This window comes from Diabrotica undecimpunctata, chromosome 7 (genome assembly GCF_040954645.1).
Source record: "Diabrotica undecimpunctata isolate CICGRU chromosome 7, icDiaUnde3, whole genome shotgun sequence".
NCBI lineage: Eukaryota > Metazoa > Arthropoda > Insecta > Coleoptera > Chrysomelidae > Diabrotica > Diabrotica undecimpunctata.
The window spans coordinates 149,229,971-149,251,698 of NC_092809.1; positions in this window are offsets into that span (position 1 = coordinate 149,229,971).

The window sequence follows — 21,728 nt, forward strand, 5'->3', positions numbered from 1 at the left end:
GAACCCTGATTTTGAACCTTCCTCTGCTGATATTCAACTATATCTAGAGTCGATTGGTTGCTATCTCATAGAATGATTCCACAATTTGTAAAATATATTATACTCAGTCACAATACAATGAATATCTTGGGTAAAACTGGGGATATAAATAACCTTAGTTGAAGTTTAGCACTGGCTGTTACCTTTCTTGTTTACCGTAGGTCCAAGAGATAGCAAACTATTCTGCTATAATTTCAAAGCCGCTCTAGCCGTATAAAAAGAGAGTATTTTTAAAATTATGTGTGTTAAACAATGTAAGGTTGTTGATATTCTACTATGCTTTAACCTGTCTTGGGTGGAATGATTTTAATCTTTTCTATCGTCCTCAAATCTTCAGATGGTCCTAAAAGGTTTCTCCTAAGAGGAATTTGTTGTCTAATTATACCAGGCACATTTCCAAGATAAACCTCACAACACAATTTCAATAAGACTTTCAAGTGTCGCAGGAACATTGCTAAGTCAAAATGTCTGCTGTCTTCTTTTTATGTACTAGGTCTTTTTCTACCTGATAGTATTCAGACTTTAAGTCCAAAGTAGAAAACAATTTACATTCAGTTAATATATCCAATGTGTCGTCAATCCGAAGCAGAAGATAACTATCTTTCTTGGTAATATTGATCAACCAACGGTAGTCAACACAAAACCTGTTTCGTCTTTTTTTTCGCGCTTTACGCAAACAATTTCTTCAAATTTCTCTCTCTTAGCCTGTGTTAAAAGCCTATTTAACGAATTACCTTAGGATTATCAGTATTGATTTTATGTTTGACAATGGTAGTTCTTATTGTTTTCCTCGTTTCGGTACAAAGATGTCACGATACCGCCGAAGAAATTCCCTTAGTTTCCTTTGCTCCTGGCCTGAATTGGAGACTGACCAGCAACTAAAATCATCTGGTCAAATTTGTTGTTGTAATTATTAGACGTTTTTATCTAAAGGATTACAGACGTCACTGGTATATAGGTTCCTATTTTTGGTTCTTTTTTGATGGTCTTTAGGTCGTCGTTGATGTTAATTCTTACAGAAATTTCTTAAACAGAAGTAACTAATTCTTTTCCAATTATATTTCCTCGACCCACCTGGTCGTCATGGTTTCAAGGCTTCTTTATAGCAGGTGTTCCTTCTCCTACAATTATCTTCAGTCGCGTACTATGATTATTTTACTTCTCGCAGGCATAACGTGTCTTCTGTAATGACCGCTTACACAGTGCAGTGATAATGTGGATGAAGAAATATCTCGTCGTCGCCCACTTTGATTACTCTGTTCTTAAAATTAAATTGAAATTCATGCAAATTCATTAATTACAAGATTATTTTCGTAATTGATAATATGATTGATGATTATTTGAACTGCCGGGTTACGGAAATATTTGGAAAAAATGCTATTATTTACTGTCCGCGTCCGTTGTTAAAAGTGTCCGTTAAAGAAAGTTGAAGGCTATATGTTCATGTACCTCCGAGTAAATTTTGTTTTAAAAACCATCCGTGTAGAGTAGGTGTCCGGCGAAAAGAGTTATCCGTTAAAAGAGAGTTGACTGTCATACTTTTGAAGAGCCTCATCTCTCTTTGTCTACGGTTTTTAAGCTGTGATTATTAGACAAGCTCCAAGTGTTCGTGACCATATCGCATGTACTTAACTTATTTGGAATCATCTGTCTCTTCTACGTCCATGGTCAGAAGCACATCCAAGGCACTCCTCAAAGAACAATAGTCAGGTTTACAGCCTTTTCTTTTCTGGACCATCCATTTGCTCTTACAGCTGATTACAATTGTTTCATCTAGTTATTTTATTAAGATTTACCGTCAACAGTTAGGAGTTTAACACGAACAGAACCTCCACTTCTTTCAAATATCGGCCATGATTACAATTTATATTTATTCTTGTCTTTTGTATCTACTGTAATTGACTGAATTCCTCTATCTGATGTCCCTGTTTTCTCCATCTTCCTTTTAATCATCTTTTATTTTATCTTAAAAAGACAAAATATCAACTTTGTTTTCCAATGAAGTTATTTTATTAATAGAAGAAATCTCAGAAGTACAAAACTAGGCAGAAATGTTAGCAGAAACTTTGATTTTCAGAGAAGAAATAAAATATGGTAAGAAGCTTTATTTTATAATATCAGCAGAAACTTTTGAAATATGTTCTTCTTCTTCTTCTTCTTCTAATGGCACTACAACCCTTTGTGAGTCTTAACCTGCTTAACAATGTTCTTCCATTCTGCCCTGTCGGATACTTTCCTTCGCCACTGCCTGATGTTCATGGTTTTAAGATCCCTCTCTACGTCGTCTATCCATCTTTTACGGGGCCTTCCTATTGTTCTGTTTCCTTGGGGCTTCCATCTTTGGACTACTTTTATAGCTCGATTATCTGGCATCCTTTCTAGGTGACCAAGCCAGTTTAGTCTTTGTGACTTTACAAATCTGACAATATCTGCGCTCTGCATTAGTTCATCCAGCTCGTGGTTCATTTTAATTCGCCACGAACCATCGCTGCATTGGGTTGGTCCAAATATCTTCCTTAGTATTTTGCGCTCAAATATTCTCAGTTGATTTTCATCTACAGGATTACGGTATAAAAGTCGGAGATGCCACACTGGACAGAGTAGAGAAACTCGTGTATCTCGGCAGTAATATCAATGAGAGCTGGGATCCAACCGCAGAAATTAAAAGCCGAATAAAACAAGACCGAGCTGCCTTTGTAAAAATGAGAGACGTACTTTGCAGTCACGATCTTAGCATTCACCTTAGAGTTCGAATGACATCTTGCTACATCTTTCCTGTCCTGCTGTATAGAGTGGAAGCGTGGACTCTAACTGAGGCTATCCTTAGACGCTTGACAGCCTTTGAGATGTGGGTATACAGACGACTACTAAAAATAAGCTGGGTCGACAGAGTTAGAAATGAGGAGGTCCTTAGACGGCTGAACCAAACAACACAACTGGTCAATATAATAAAGAAACGCAAGCTGGAATACTTCGGTCACATTATGAGACACCCTAAAAAATATGATCTTTTACATCTGATCATTCAGGGAAAGATCCAAGGTAATCGTGGTCCTGGTAGATGTAGAACATCATGGCTGAAAAATCTAAGGCAATGGTATGGAAAATCAACTACATCGTTATTTAGAGCTGCTGTCAATAAATTCACGATAGCGAATCTTGTAGCCAACATGATATCGAACGATCGATAACGGTCATGGAACTAGAAAAAGAATATGATTTTCATCAGTGGTTGAGAGGGTCCACGTTTCACATCCATATGTGACCACTGGTCTAATTTCTGTTTTGTAGATTCTAAGCTTAGACTCACGATTCAGTTTCACTTTTGAAATATCACAAGAAACTTTTCTTTCCAACGATATTATATCACCAGAAACTTTGTTTTCTAATGATGCAACTGACAGAATCACAGCAATATTCTTGTCTTCCTTCTATTCTCTTAGGAAGTTCTTCAGCCATTGTACTAATTCTTCCCAATAGAGTTCAATTCTCGATTTTTCAATTCTCATCGTAAATATGTCACTTTTAAATCACTAGATCTCATTTTTTTTTATAGAATTTATTTAAATATACTTTTGACACCAATGTTATGCACGATTAAATCAGGGGCGTAGCAAGGGCTTGGCGTACCAATACCATTGATCCTGTTAACGAATAGTTTTTTTCTTCTCCTTTTTTATAGGCAATTCTGCTTGTTCATTGGCGGATTATAACCTCTATGGAAGGTTGTCACTCCACCTTTTACGCGGTCATCTGATACTTCTTCTGCTGATGGGTGACTTACGTCTTGCTATTTTGACAGGGGTCTCTATGTCTTTTTATATTTAGTGTCCATTCTTTTATTCACTGTACATTGAATTTTCTTCTAATGTCTACACTTCTCTTTCGATCTCTCAGTGCATTTCCTGTAATTCTTTTCAGTACTCTTATCTCTGGTCTCTGGTCTTGTTTCTGAGGTATATGTCATTATTAGTCTTACACTGGCTTTATAAATTCTTAACTTCATCTCAGTGTTCAATCAGTGATCTCAATGTGTCTGTTTCGTCATATAGTGATATTAAATCATACTGCCAGTCTATTTGCTTTTCGTACTTGATGTCTCACTTATTTGTCCAGATCTCCATAGCTAAATAGTGTAACTCTATGGTATTTTATTTCTATTACTTGTTCAATACTGATAATTACTATTTAAATGGGAATAAGCCACATTTAAATAGTAATTACTTTAAAATGCCACAAGAAAATAGCTTCAGAACAATTTCATTACTGATGCCGTCAATTTCTAATTTACATCTGGTTGGTTCTTTGCTGATTACTATTGTTTCAGTTTTTTGAGATGAGATTGTCATATTAAATTCGTGTGTTCGTATTTTAAAGTTGTGGACCAGTCTTTGCAGAAGATCTTCATCTTGTGCCATTAATATTGCATCGTATGCGTAACAGAGTATTTTTACATCTTTGTTCCCCATTCTGTAATATCTTCCTTTGTTAACGCTTTTCTAACAAAGAGTTGAGAGGGGGAATTAAGAATCAACTTCTCAATTTCCATAAAACATCTTATAGCGCAGACTCTGTGGCTTAACTGTGTTAACAAGTATACAAAAAATGAAATACTAAGGTGTTGTGGAGTATGAAATGTATGAGGGAGGAAGAAGACAAATGTAGTCCATCCCAATAATATGTCTAAGGTCATCATGGTCCTACCCGCTTTCTCACTATGAACATAGGTCGTGCAGATTTTGTAGTAGATTATTATGTGGAGCATTGTCAATAAACTTATACCTTTAAGTAATTTTTAGGTGGTTCGTCTGTATTTACTGATTTTTCTTTATTTGCATTATTTATCCTTTCATTATAAGTTAAATACATAAGCTAATAAATTAGTTAAGGTAATAAATAGAAAATTGTTAAGATTGTTTAAGAACAACTTCTATAATCTGTTATTTTATGAGTAATGAAATAAAAATATGTGGAAACTTTATATGACAATGTAGGAAAGAAATTCTCTAAAATGTCTAATCTTATCTTAACTAATCTAATAAAATGATTTTATGCATTTTTAGTAGAAAACAGCACGTGTCATTTAAATATCTTTTATTAACCTAAAAAAGAGTTTTTTCAATTATATAAAGTTTATAAACATGTAAAAAGGTATAAAATAATAGTTAAAAGAGATATAAATGCCAATATTACTATTCCCGTACTTTTTTGTGTGTTTTTGTAAATTTTATTAGGCAAACTCAAAGGTGAGAACGGATACAGGTAATAACGTTATTTGGGTATGTTTGATTTATAATTGAGATTATAAATACACTGCAAAAGTAGTACACTATAATTTAGTTACGACGTCTTCATCTATCTTTGTTTTTTAAAATTATTTTGTTTGTTGGTTTTTTAAATGTACACCAAACAACTTCTTCAGGTCGATCGCGAATTAATTAGAAAAGAATGGGGAAAAACAGAAAGTGACGTAATGAAGGATATTCATATTATAAGAGAATGGTTAAAAACACAGAAACACCTTCCAGAAGTACCAAGTAAGTAAAGTAGTTATTCAACATTTTAAAATAATTTATATCTAAATTATCGATATACATTCTTTCTACATTAAACTAAAATATTACCTAAAAAATTTTCTAGAAATATATATTTTTTTATTTAACCTCCCAATATATTTACAATCTGAAATATAATTACAAAAAGTAAATTGTCTGACAATATTTAACAGAATAAATATTAATAAAAAAAATATCTTGTAGAAAATTTCCCGTTGACAATTTCCTGTGTATTCTTGGACTTGGACTTCTTTGGGTTGTCTGAAATAACATCACGTATGTCTTAGGGTTTCGTTGGGCTTCTGCTTCGAGATTTTATTGGGCTTCTGCGACAAGTTTATAACAAGTTGGCTTAAGTCTTTCTCCGATTGGTTGCGTCATTTAATTTTGGGATAGATTTTTGGAATGGTTTGTATGTCGCTGATAATATTGTTGGTAGAGTTTTGTGAATTCTTCGTTGACAGTTATTATTTTGAGGTCTCGTAAGATCGTGTTGTTTGGAACGTACCATTGCTGCTGTTCCCCATAACTGAATTCCATAGCTCTAAATGGAAGGAATCCTATATTAAAAATAGAGAATTTGATAGATCTCAAATCTGTAAACACGCATGGGATAATGAACATAGGGTTCAATGGAATGATTCAAATATAGTCCTAAAAGAAACGGATGGTAAAAAGAGAAAAATCAAAGAAGCGGCTCTAATTATGCTAAATGAGACCAATTGTGTCGCAAATTTCTCGGCAGAATGTAGTAGGATCTGGTTACCCATATTGAAAGAGGAAGTTATTAAAAGGGAAATACCAGTATTGGTAAGTCAGTAACATATAGAGAATAGATCATTTATGTTTTTTAAATAACAAACATATAAAATCGGAATTTGGTGTTTATTGAAGGTAAACTAAATGCACGATCAAATACTTACCATGTCGGGATAGTATTATGAGGTTTTTTTCCTGGTTTTTCCCTCATAATTTACTATGGAATCACTAACAGGAGAATTTTACTGTCATCATGGCATGTATTTGTCTTTTTAAAGACGAATTACATGTTATGATCTTTTCTGACGGATATTCTCAAGTTAAAGTTGATTTCATGTAATCGAATGAACTATCTTATAAGTAAAGTCGTCCCAGGAACGCAACTCAACAGTATTGGCAATATCATTTTAAAGTCGTCTACTTTAAAATGTATAAAAAGGTATGTCTGAATTGTCAATATAGATGAGTCAGATAAAATTAAATTATTAGAAGAATTTTTCACTAAGTAACAAAAAACAAAATTTGTTTAATTTACTAATGTTTGTATTTTGAGAACGATTTCCGAAGTGGAAATTGAAACGTCAATAAACGTATTTTAACCTTTAATTGTGGCTTATTCCCATTTAAATATAAATTAATTTAAAATGCCACAAGAAAATAGCTTCAGAACGGTATTTTATATTCTAGACTTTTATCAATATTATGCCTTAAAATAATAATAATTATAGAATACATTGTGTATACTAAAGTTATGATCTAATATTTTTGAAATTGTCATCTTGTTTTTATTAATATGTTGAATGACAAATGAACATAAAATGCTACTTATGAAAAAAAAAGTAAATAAACTAAAAAATGTGCACACGTAATTTACGGGTCATTTTGCACTTCGCTTTCCGCAAAATCTAGGCATTCTTTAGAACACTCTAAACAAATAGATCTTTTGCAAGAAAAACACAGATATGCAGTTTTCCTCTTCTTTTTTGGTGGACATATGGAGCTAGTATTTCGATTTTCTCGTGTTAGTTTGTCGGATGAACCAGCATTAGTTTCATCATATGGCACATTTTTCTCCCCTAGGTTCACGTGGTAGTCTTATATTATGAAACCGTTCTCTCATATATGGTTCAATCAACTCTTTAGCAACAATCTTCATAAATTCCATCCTAGTAAGAGTGTCTCTATCACGGTGTGATTGATGTATAAAAAATGAATTTGTTGTACTTATGTTAAGAATTCAGAAAAAGATTGCCATTGTCCAACGACGGGTTCGGCGACTTGAAGAATAAACACTACATTTTTGGTCCATTGAATCAACGCCAACTTAAGTGTTGTTATAAAATCCATTTATTTCATCTTTCTCAGTAAATGGATCTGTTTCTATCGCATGATGAGCGGAAGAAAGAAATAAACCTGCCTTGTTTTTCTTCGGCACGTGTGAAAGAATTGTATAATCTTTTGTAAATCCATAAAGTGAAGAACTTGCGTTTCTATCAAGTGAGAGTAACAATTCATTAGGAACTTCCCTTTTATTTTTTTTATTGTTCCTACAAGAGTGAGACCGTTAGTTCTAAGAGTTTGTGCTAATTCCATTGATGTACACCAATTATATGTAATAACGTTACGGTTACTGCGAAATATTGGTTTGCACAATCTAATAACAGCTTGGGTAGGTATACCAAATTTTTTTTCTGCTTCAGAGAGTCCAATACTATCACTACCCTTACCACAATATAGATATGTGTTATAAATATAACACGTTCTGGCGTCGGCAAGTAGGTATGCAACCAGAATTTCCCCCGTTCATATTAATATGACTTTGATCAAAGACCGCCTCTAGGTGGTTTTATGCATTAGAGGGTTAAATATGATTTTTTCTTATGTGTTAAATAAAGATAAAACGATCTCAAGAAAAAACACATGGAAGTGATTGTAACTGCTACATATAGAAATTAAAATTATTAGCATGATTTAATAGTTTAATATTAAACAAAATACATAATTGGTTTAATTTGTATTTTGAGAAGGATTGTGGAAATGGAAAAAAAAATTAAAATAAACGCACTTTAAACTAAAATTGTGGTTAATTTTCAATAAAAAAAGTAAATTATATTAAAATGCTGCAAGAAATTAGCATCGGAAAAATATTGGAACACAGAGTTTCGACATTGAAATAACAATAATATTAAAGATGTTATTTTCTCAGTAAAGAAAGATGGGTGATGAGATTTCCACTAAGATGAAAAAATAATACTTAGATTTACTTCATACGACTAAATAATCGATTATACGTTGTCCTGTTTGCTCCTATACTTCCAATTAATGTTTAACGTTAATCATTAACGGAACATGCTTTTAAGAAACCATTCTCCCCATCAACAGGGACAAATAGCATGTTTCCGTCATCTTTCAAGAGCTTAATCCATCTGGAAAAAATATATCTCGAAGGTACTTAAAAATAATGACTAAAATAACGGCGTTTGCCGAAATAATCGAGAGCCGGTATGATTGTGCAAGTTTGACAGATTTGATTCGACCGTAGAAATCGGTCATTAACGCCTCAAGAAAATGTTCCATCAAGTTTCGAGAGTCCTTGAAGACCAACAATCATCGTTATCCCTATTGTTCTGCTCTCTAAGGTCTCCTAGACACAGTGTCGGTGCAAAAAGTTGATTGAATGTATTTTATATAAAAAACAACGTACGTGTTGCGAAATATAAAAAGCGGTTTAAGTATGCTATATTCGGCTGAAATCAGTAAAACTCCAAACTTAACGAACCATATTGTTCAAATAATAATATTCATTTATGAATGGTAAAGTGAAAATATTATATTAATTTAACAATGCAATGTAGCATTTCCAATGCATTTCCAATCTGGTAGAGTACAGTTGGTAGAAAAACATGATAACTTAAACCTTCATAAAAAAATTAGGGAAATAACAGGCACTAATATTAAGAAAAAATCAAACATACGGCTGGATAAAAACGGTAAAATAATTATAGACGTCGGTGAAAGGGTTAAAAGATGGCAGGAATATATTCAAGAGCTGTTTAAAGACGAACAGACTAAGATAGTACTAGAGCAGGAAAAGTTCGACAACGGCCTAGACATAACAAAAGAAGAAGTATTAGAGGCGATAAAGCAAACAAAGAACAACAAGGCAACAGTTCCTGACGAAATACCTGTAGACATAATACGGTTAATAGAAGAACAGCAAATTGGAATATTGGTCGACTTATTCAATACAATATACAGTACAGGAATCATTTCCAGAGATTGGCTGATGTCAACATTCATAACACTACCAAAAAACCAAATGTTTAATGACTCATACGCTCAAAATATTTTTAAAAATTATACACCGGAGAATACACAACAAACTTGAGCAGGACGTAAGTGACACACAATTTGGATTTAGAAATACACTGGGAACGAGGGAAGCCCTGTTCGCTGTGAATGTACTTGTGCAAAGGTGCAAGGGTGTTAATCAACCAGTAAATATGTGTTTCTTGGATTACAACAAAACCTTCGATAAGGTCAGACATTATCGTCTTATCGAATTACTTGAAAAGAAAACCTTAGATATGAGAAACTTAGATATCAGGATCATTAGCGCTATCTATTATAATCAGATCGCTGTGGTAAAAGAGAACAACGTCTTTTTAAAAGGAATACAAATTGAGAGGGGCGTCAGGCAGGGCTGTATCCTGTCTCCTACTTTGTTTAATTTGTATTCAGAGGAAATAATCCAGGAAGCACTAGAAGAACTAACTATGGGAATAAAAGTAAATGGCCGACCAATCAATAATATACGATTTGCCGACGACACTATTTTATTAGCGGAATGTCTTGAGGATTTACAACAAATGGTTGACAGAGTGGTAGAAGTCAGTAAAGAAAACGAACTGTCCCTAAATACAAAAAAACTTACAAAAGCCCAACAGCGCCAAGAAAACATTATTATTTTATAAATTTTGCCTTTGTCTGAATTGTTGTAGTGTCTCTGCCATTTTGTGCGTTTAAGAGATCTGATTACAGATATTAAATCACCCATGGGAAGTTGATAGGTTTGCAGAGTGGATTCTTTCATTGTTGCTTTTTTAGCCAGATCATCTACTATTTCGTTGTTTTTTATACCAATATGTGCTTTTATTCAGCACAATATGATATTTTTGACCGATTTCAAAGCTCCACTATTCAGTGCTATGATGTCACTGATGATATAATTTTCTTCACAATTATGTAAATTATATTTCAGTTTATGTACAATGCTTTGGCAGTCTGTAAATATAACATAGTTTAGTTCTTTTTAATTCATACATATTTTGTAGGCTTCTTTGACTGCTACGAATTCAGCTGTGAAAGTTGTCATTTTGTCAGGTAATCTGTTGTTTATTTTTATACTTTTTTGGGGGTAGAATATAGCATATCCAACTTTGCCGCCCATTTTTGAACCATCTGTATATAATTTTTTATAACTCCCCCAATTATGTTGTACATACTGAAGGTGATCTATTTTAGTAAGAAAATCTGTGGCAGGAATATTACTTAAATGACAGTTAAATGGAGATAAATAATCTTCATAGTTTAATTTTCGAGATGAGGTTTGTTCCATTTGGTGTATGTCGTCAATGTAACTAGAAACGTTGAGAAAACTTTCCACAACTAAAAGCTGCTTCCTTTTTTCCTAGTAATGATGAGTTAGGTATGTAGTGGTTAGTTGTACAATTTTATTCAACAACAGTTTATTGTTAACTGCCACTTTAACTATAAATTTCTCACTTAAGAATTCTCTGCGTAATGAAAGTGGAGGTTCATTAAGCTCACATTCCATGACCAATATGGGAGTACTACGAAGATAACCAGTGCTCAACCTAAGTGCTTTATTTTTTATACTTTCGATTTTTTGAAGTACAGCATTGATGCTGAGCCATAAAATTTAGATCCGTAATCTAGGATCGATCTCATTAAATTTCTGTATAGTAATATTGAGATGTTTGGCTCAGATCCCCAGTTACTGATACTCTGAGCAACGCGGATTTGTTTATTTTGTGTGCGTCAAACATTCTTTATCGTTTGTTGTAACTACAATACAGCCATATTACCAAAATTTTCAATTTAATTTCAAATTGGATTTAATTTTTTTTATTGTTATATAAAATGATATATGTACAATATATAATAGAAATCCCTTACGAGTCGTTACTGGTTTAGTGTCCTCAAGTCCTTCTAAGCTTCCCCCAATTGGACCACATGACTGGAAACAAAGGATGAAAGCAACATGTCGGACTCATAGTTATAAATGTCACGTCAGTTGTGACCTTCTTTATTGTTTTTGTCGTACTTTTAGGGGAGGCAGTTTTATCTTAATGCATTCTTTCGTAGATTATTAATATCCGGAAAGAGAAAAACTTATGGTATTCATATATCCGGTAGATTATGGAAGATATCATGACAAGCAATGATTGGGGGGAAGGGGAATCTTTTATTCTGGCATTCTTTTCTTTATATTAATATGTTCTTTGTTCGATAACAGTTTTTTTATTATTGGAAGTGTTACGTAACACTTACATAAGAAAACGTATTTGTTTTATTAATTTGAGCAACAGAAGTTTTTCTTGATAAAATGTTATGTATCGTCTGAAACACAAAATACCTCTCTAATTTTTTTTTGTTGCTTACGAGGTATGTCAAAAAAATTTAATTTTGTTAACCCGGCGTCAGTGTGGTAGACTAAAATGTAAAAACCTGTGTGGTCGGGTATCTGATACCCAAAATAAAAAAAAAATTGAAATAAAAATAACACATTTTTAGAAAATTTATATTGTGATTTATATTTCACTTCATTAAATAATGGGCCACCTTTTGCTATTACGTGAAACATCGTATGAAGCCGACAATTCATCTACCACATCTACCCCACATTTTGTAGCGTTATAAAAAGAAATTATTTCTGGTTTCTTACTTTCGCCAGTATTATCGTCGATATCAGGAGTGTGATGTAAAGTTGACATTAAAAGAACTACTTTTCCTTTTTTTGGTACATGTGAAACTAACGTTATACTCTCTTGAAATCCGAGTTTTGAGGAATATACTGGCCTGTTCCTAGATGTTATAAAACTTTCAGGTATTTGCCTTTTGTTTTTTCTTACAGTTCCAGTAGACGTCAGTTGATGATCTTTTAAAAGCTTCAGCATCAGCTCATAACTTGTGAACCAATTATCGAATGTTACATTTCGTTTGGTTCTAGATATCGGAGTTACAAGTCCCAGAACTACGTCGCTAGGTTTATTGCTCAATTGGAAGGGTCCCTCTGGCTGCAATCCCACGTATAGTTCTAAATTCAAAACATAATATGATTTTGCGTCAACGAGAGCGAATATCTTTAATCCGTATCGTGCAGGCTTTTTCGGGATATACTGGCGAAAACCACAGCGGCCTCTAAATGCCTCCAGCTTTTCATCAATAGTATGGTATTCGCTTGGCGTATAGACGTCTTGGCTATTTTGCACAAATTTTTCGAAAATTGCTCTAATTGCAATAATTTTATCAAGTTTTTTTCTTTCTTCTCGACTTTCTATATTGTCAAAACGTAGACAAGACTGTAAAAAAATAAATCGTTGTAAAGACATCGTCTCTCTAAATAAGCTTATTTCGGTTTCATCGGTAGACCAAAGATCTTCTAAATTAAGCCAAGCAGACTTGAACATCCCAGCCAAGTACAATAGTCCAAACAATGCTCTTATTTCAGTTGCATTGGTTTCGCGAACTGCATACTGATGGTTTTCATCGTAGCAAGTGGACTTCCTTCTTATTTTTATATTAGTCCAAGTTACGACATCATCTGTCATACTAGGTGTAAAAAGTAAATTAAAACATTCTAAGGGAGTGTGGTTGGCATTCAAAAACATTGTTAAAAACTTTCTTAGAAATAAACGAGCATTGAATTACGCCGACATTGTCCAGCAACTCTTGGATAGCTTCCAAAAGCTAGGGTGCAACATGAGCATCAAAGTGAATTTTTTACATAGCCATCTTGCTAATTTCCCGGACAATCTTGGTGCGGTGAGTAATGAGCAGGATGAGCGTTTCCATCAAGATTTAAAGGTCATGGAAGCACGATATCAAGGTAGATGGGACGTACATATGATGGCTGACTATTGTTGGAGCATCAAGCGTGAATGTACACAAACTGAACACTCCAGAAAAAGCTATAAACGCAAATTTGTCTTAATTTGTAAGTACTCTTCACTAGTTAAACAATTTTATTTATACGAACTCGATTTACCTTGCATTAAACGTTTTGTAAACTGTAGATTTGGTACGTTTTATTTTATGTTCTTTTATATGCATGATTTTTGAGGATACCCTGTAGTTTAAAAAGTTGACGTGAGAGACAAGATCTGAGGTTATTCTCAGATTCAGAGGATACAAATTAGTGAAAAACAAGTATCAGATCTAACTCAACAAAAAATGTGTTCGCCCGTGTTATTTTCTTTTTTATCAAACACCGGTATACTCAAGTTTTAACACAAAAATTTCTCCGTGATATAAAGACGACGGTCTTATAGCTTCAAGATGCTTTCGTCTTTTACTGCTTCTAGTTTCTGATTTAATTGCTCGTTTGTCTTTTCATTTTATGGGATATGGTAACGGCAATAAAGGTTCTCTTATACGATATCATAAAAATCGGACTGCTGCAACTTTCATGACCAACTTTCATGAGTTATTACCCGTTTTAAAGGTACTGTTGATGGAAACAACAAATCGTAGATTTAATAGGGACATACTAAAAAGAACGTATTTTATACATTAAATTCAGTAAAAATAGCTAACCATGATATTGGAATCAGTATATTAAAAAATGATCATATTGCAGTTTTAAATAAATTGTATTTCTACAAGCCCATGGAAGATTTTTAATGGATTATTTGATTCAGCATGACACACATATAAAACAATACTACAATGTGTAATAACAACCTTAACCCGGCGTCACATACGTGGATTTTTCTGTCATTAGTACATATGTGGGGTGTGACAATCCCCAATTTCTAAGAAAATCAGAATTTTTTCTGGCAGTTTTTTTATGTTTTCTAATTTCATGGTCTGAAGTGATCATCTAAGGACTATTTAAGCAAAAAAGAAATAATCAGAACACCTTTATTCAAAAGAAATTAAAAATAAACTAATAATAGGCAATTCTCCATAAGCAAAAACCACAACTTAACTGAACAATCTTACCAAAAAATATAAACACCATATGATCAAGAAAATCTAATAGTAAGATAATACAAGGAAAAACTCTGCCGGTTGTACAGTGAAAGAAAAAAAATTAATGGCTATTTGAATTCATGCAATTTTGACAACTTATGACAGCATGCTCCAGGCACAGTAATGATTCACAGTTTGTACAGAAATATTTAGTTTTCCGATCTCGGCTTCTTGGATATACTGAACATCTTCCCATGAGTTTTTGAATCTTGGCAGGTGGCACTGCAGGGGCATCTTGGCCAAAATGTGCAATGTTTTGACGAATACTTCTTGGTATTCTTGGATTATTTTTTCTTTTAGATATGTGGTCCTGGATCAATTCAAAGCCCAACATTTTGATAAACAATCTTCTGGCAAGTTTGAAATCTTGATTGTTTTCTCTGTATATCACCAAAGCATTTATGGCGGCTGTATTCAAGAGAGAAAACACGATCGTAAGAGGCCATCTCCGTGAGTTTCTAGATACGTATATATGATGCAGACAGTTCATCCACTACATCTACTCCACTTTTAGTAAAGTTGTAGAAGCTTATTATTTCTGGTAAATTTTTATCGCCAGTTGCTTCATCAATAGCTCCATCATGGTGCATGGTGGACAACAGTAGGACGTTTTTATTTTTTTTCGGCACATACGATAAAAGTGTAATATCTTTCTGAAAGCCAAATAAAGATGTCATTTGTTCTCTGTTCTGGACTGTCAAAAATTGTGCTGGGATGCATCGTTTGTTCTTTCTCAGCGTGTTTACTGACGTAAGTTTATGCTCGTTCAGCAATTTTATCATTACATAACTAGTGTACCAGTGTTCAAAGGTCACATTTCGGTTGGAACCAGAAATAGGTTGTATTAGCCTCTCTACTATATCTATTGGGGAATTACTAACACTGTAGGGACCTTCTGGCTGTTTTCCTGCATACACTTCCAAATTTAAAACGTAGTAGAAATGGGCATCAACTAGGGCTTGTACTTTGATCCCATACTTTGCAGGCTTGTTGGGCATGTACTGTTTGAAAGCACATCTTCCACGAAAGGACTCCAATTTCTCATCTATCGTCACATATTGAGAAGGAGTGTAGGCCTGCTTACAATTTTCAATAAATTTGTCCAGAATTCCACGAACTGGAGCTAATTTGTCAATCGCCAATCTATCTTTACGATTCTCGATGTTATCGAACCGAAGACAGACCATCAGAAATTGAAAACGATTTATAGACATCGTATTGCGAAATATATCGACACCAGTCCCATCTGTTTGCCATAAGTCTCTCAAATTCTGACGATTAGAATGAAACATATCTGCTAAATAAAGAAGTCCGATAAATGCTTTAATTTCACATTCATTGGTTGGTTTCACCATGCATTTATTTTGATATGCAATTGATTTTTGTTGAATTTTGAGATTGGTCCAGCGCACTATGTCTTCGATCATTTGTCGGTCAAAAAACAATTGCCAACAATCTAAAGCACGTTTAGCATTTTTTGCATAATGCTTTACACCCGGAAAATGAGTAATAATGTTCTCTGATCTTGTTCGAACCCGTTTATTATTTGAAGCAAGTTTGTTCCATTGTGTTCCGTCTTTTCCGAGATACATTTCTTCGTTTCTTGGAGGTCCGTCAGTGCTTTTATTTTCCGTCTCATTCTGAAGTTCTGTTTTTGATGTCTCCATGTCTGAATCTCCGTTAGAAACTACATCTTCTATTGCGATATCCTGCTCCGAGTCGGTGTTGTGGTCGCTTTCAGAGATATGGTCAATATCGTCATCGCTTCCCGATTCGATGGCATCGTCATCAATTTCAGCCCATAGAGCTTCAAGCTTTTTCTGTTCCGCTTCGTATGACATGATATTTTAGCTAAAAAATTAAACAATTGAATATGCAGATTCAAATAAGTCAAAAATAAAAACTTACTTATAATGTCAAAATTGCAAACGCGAGTACATAGGTGGGGTTTGACACACCCCAGAGCGTTTCAAGCGCGTGTAACTTGACTCACTGCCAACAATGTACTGAGGTAACGCCTGAATTCGATAGTGGGGACATTTTTGGGAAGCTCTTGGGGTGGACATGCGCATAAGTCTGCGTTTGATTTATTTTAAGAGCGATATTTGGGAGCTGGGGTTTGTGAAACCCCAGATATGTAGTCCCGGGTTAAAAACTATGCCGCCAATTGTTATCGTTACGTGTGAGTCACAGGTAAGATAAAATTCCCACTCGAGTGGCAAGTTTTTTTTGGCCAAACTTTTTTGTATAGGTAGGCTTTTATAACTTAGGTTATACAAAAATATTGACCTGCTACCCAATGCCGTACAAAATACTGGTTCAGGAACAGGGATTTTTTTTTATTTTTGGATAACTTTTTATTCATTTTTGGTATATAGAATATAAATTTTATGTAATAGGGGTGAGAAATTTAAGGTGCAAGCCTTAATTTGAAACCTTAATTTGTAAAAAATATAAAATTATGCCACATACATTTACCTATCTCTATAAAGGGATTTTATATTTCGGATATTCCAGCTAAGTGAATATTACATCTCTTAATAGTAGCTAAAATTGCTTAGACACTAAATATTATATTTAACACCAGCTTTCCATGAATTAAAATCATAAATTTGAAGTGTACTCAGCATATAATAATTTAATTGCATGGGGTTTCCGGTCTGTGGCTGAATTCTACTTCATAATTTTCTTCGTATTGGTACCCGAAATAATCGCATGGGTGGATAAATATTCTCATTCTTGAAACACACAATACCCGTTAGCATATGAATGGCGAGATTTTTTCCGACCAATTACACACACGAGTTCTGGACTAGGTGGAAAACTTGAAACTTAACAATCTCCAGCTTTTAGTAGGGGTAGTATATCAAAATTTGTCAAATTAATGTAAAATCTAATTTTCTTTTGTTTTTAATATTCTGCCAATTTTTTATCGGTGTTTAAAATGCAATTTACTGCATGATTAAAATGTTAGGTTCAGTCGTCAGGCATTTGATCTCTAAAATCGAGGCGAACAAGCTGAACTTTTCTGAGAATACTAATTTGGGGATCCGAAAAAACATACAAAAAATTTTACCTTTAGTAGGTGGCGGTAGCGGAAAACATCGATTTACCAATAAGCTGTATGCCGTATAAAAAAATGTTACAAATAAGAAATAAAGCTGAGATAATTTTGAATTAGCACTTTTTGTATAAAATGAACTGTTCACTCAGAAACAACTCTTAAAGCGATCGGCGATTTTGAATGTCTGTTCTCAAGCGAAATAAAATTTGCAGTTTTTCACACTTTGTCGCAAATGAACGAAAATCTCGAGAATGGTCCTATTTACAGAATTCCGCATTTTCTCTGAAAAGATGATTATCGGCTGGAATAGACATGCTTTCTCATAAACAAAACTTGTACCTGTGCCCAAAATCTTGTAAAGCAAGTGCCTGGCGTGAGAGAATTTGCAAAACAAAAAAACAGAAGCCCTCGAAATTTGAAATTTATTTTTTACGCCGGATTTATTGGAAATTATCGTCGAAAATACCAATAATATATATTATTGAAAATGCAGGGGAGACTGGGGCTGGTTGATGCAGTGTGATTTTTTTAAAACTAAGAAACTTGGCAGTCACGCATTTATACAAGTTCCAAGCCCACAAAGCACACTCTCGGAAGGTAGTTTTAGTTTGGTGCGATTATCAGTAGAGTGTACGGACGTTTGGAGATTTTGCGGAAAAATGACTGGCCTAGATCGGTTCATGTCCTACATAAAACGACACAATACTTTGTCAATAAGAACCCCACAGGCAACCAGTCCAGCTAGAGCTTTTTTGCTAATTTACAAACAGTCTTAAATCATCTAAATCTGACGGCAGCATAAATATGAAACATTAATGAGACTAGAGTCACGACTGTATAAAAACCTAATAGAATTATTACAATAAGTGGATTCAAGCAAGTGGGTCGGATTACTTAGAACGAATACAAGAACGTGGTACCTTAATAACTGTTGCTGTGGCTGTATCTGCGATAGAAAATTCAGTTCTTCCATTTTTTATTTTCTCGTGAGTCCACTTTTTGGATTTTCTAGAATCTGGCCTTTTCAAATCAGCCAGAGGAGCAAATTCATTGAGGTGGATAAAGAAAAAGCACTTCTTGGAGTTTTGTTAACATTTTGTTAAACATGTTAGATAATCTTTGGAGAACCCAAATTCCTCGTACTGGACAATCATGATTTGCATTTGTCGGTAGCTGCTCTAAATTGTTTAAAAAGTAAAGGAGTAAAAGTTTTATTATTATTATTTAAGATTAGATTTTTACGCAAAAAACTGCAATAAATCTTTTAATTTAACATCTAGGTACAAAAATGTAAAAAATACGTCAACCAGCCCTGGTCTTCCCTACGTCCAGACCTATAAAACAGCTCGCCTGATAGGCGTAACTGAGCTAAAGGCATTTCTGAGATTACTCTACCTACCAGCTGCGCACAAGAGTAAATACCAAAATGCTACTGACCTTTTTATAACCAACGGGATTTCAATGGGGATATATCAATTAACAATGTCCTTGGTCAAAAGTTTAGGTTTGTATTAGGAAATTTGCGTTTTGATAAAATTACTCGAGAAGATCTTTACCGCTCATCTACCAAAAAATTATTCATTGTCCCATTTTACAACGGTAGACGAAATGTTATTAGGATTTCGTGGCGGATGTGGATTTCAGGTTTATATGCCCAACAAACCATGGAAATATGGCATAAAGGTATATGCTCTTGTAGACGCCAAAATCTTTTATACCTCGTCAATGGCAGTATAAGTCTGTAAGCAGCGGAATGGACCTTATGAAAAATATACTGCTAACATTGCCTTGCTTCGTCTTTTATACAAACCTATAAGAGGTATAAAACGTAATGTTACCATGGACATTGTTTTGCTATAAATGTGGCAAATAAACTTCTGAATATATACCAGCTAAAAATAATATTAGATAAAATAATAAAAAATAAGAGAGAGATCCCAACGGGGTTTGCGAATATTCGGCGAACAGTAGAAACAGGTATGTTCGGCTTCCAAAAGTATTCTATATTTCGCGAAACAATAAAAATGTTTTACTACTTTCAACTACGCATTTCTCAGATGAAATTGATGAAGAAACTCAAAAGCCGGAAATCATCGGAAAATATAATAGAACTAAAGGGGAAGGAAGTAGGCGTTGTAAATAAGCTGTCAGCTTCTTATAACTGCTCTAGACTTACCTGCCATTGACCAATGGTTTTGTTTTATGGTGCAATGATGTGTATGGCATAAATGCATTTATAATTTACAAATGCAATAATATAGAAGAAAAAACACCTAGACAGCTTTTTTGGAAAAACTTCTTTATAATTTACTAGTTTGGATAAATTAGCGCAAATAAAAGATCTTATTACCAAGTGAAACGGAAATAAAAAAAAAAGTTTTTCTCATTCCCAATACGTAACCGTAAACGAAAAGTTGGAGGCTTTTAGAGGAAGGTGCTCGTTCCGCCAATACATACAGATTGAACGAATTTAAAACGGAACATACGAAATCAATGTATTTCGGCTCAACTCCGCTCTAGGTGGTTGGCCAACAAAAGGTTGTCAAATAATTATATTATAAAAATCCAATACTTCAGCGGGCTACTGGATTCGGAACTCATTCAAGAACAAGTCAAAACTCCACCCAAATAGGTTGCCTAGAATCACTGAAAAACTAGACTTAAAAAGCAGTTATTATGCTGTCAATCCACTTATCGCTTCCTTATAGTCCAAGAGATAGGGCCGAATTTATAATGTTAACTATTAAATATTTTTGGTATAACAAATAGTAATTTTACTTATTTTTTATTACAATAAAAAGGTTTTTAAATTTACATTGCATAAATAATGATTGTTCAGATATAAGAAAAATTTGATTTATTATTACATTAATAATCAAATACAAAATATATTATTTCTATTTATCAATAGGTAAAATTCAAATTGTAGAATTCCTTTAACATTTTATAAATAATTATTAATAAAAATCAATTTAATAGTGGAATTATCAATTTTTTAAGTTTTGAAATTTACTTTGTAGATATTTTCAATATTTTTTTGACGTGACAACGTCTTAAATTAGGTTGTGGCTCGGAGTCATTCATGAAAAAGTGTAACGCCCGCTCACGTCTGTTACAGTGAGTCACCGAACGAGAGAGAGGCCCGCCGGACCGGCGAATGCCTTGCGTCTCTCTCCCACTCAAACATGATCGGTCCGCTGCGCGCGCAGCACTAGAGAATTAGGCGCGTTGAATCGGTGCGTGCTTCCGTGCTTGTGTCTCTGTCTTTCTCGAGCGTTCTTGGCGTTCAAGACACATTACAGCAGAAACACTTCCTTTCATTTCATATTTCTCCTATCATCGTCCTATCCTCAACAAAATCACTCAAATAGAAATTAGTTAAGTTTAAGTTTACATGTACAATGTTTTAGTAAACAAAATATATTTCTATAGGTAAAATTTGTGCAATTCTTATTTTCATTCAATTCCTTGTTCCTATTGTGCAATTTAATAATATTCATATCAATAAATATTCTACCGAGAAAAAGACGTTGTCACGTAAAATCTTCGCCCGTAAAACCGACTTTACAGGCAACCGATTTTTTTTTAACTTAGTTGATTGAATTTTTTTTCATTAGTTAATTATAATTTTACAAATTCTGTTTGGACATTAATTTTGCATCATTATTATTTTAAAATATTAAAATAATAATGATGCGCGTTCATTTAGATCAGTAATTCTAGACGCATGCGCTAAATGTAATAAGTATCAAGATGCTTTTATTCAACTTCGATTTGACTGACTTCGATTGTAATGAAGTTTTTGAAACCTTAGTCACTTATATGGAACAGGACTGACGAGAACAATTCCAAAAAGAAAAGTAAACGATGTCAGATTTTTACTATTTAACCGGCAGTATAAGTTGCATGATGTGAACGAGCCTTAAAAAAAAACTAAAAAATTTCGATGCTTCAAGCTTACCACCATGTCAAGATGAATTACACCAACATCTACTGCGAGCTCATTATATTTCAAATATTTGGACAAATGCTCA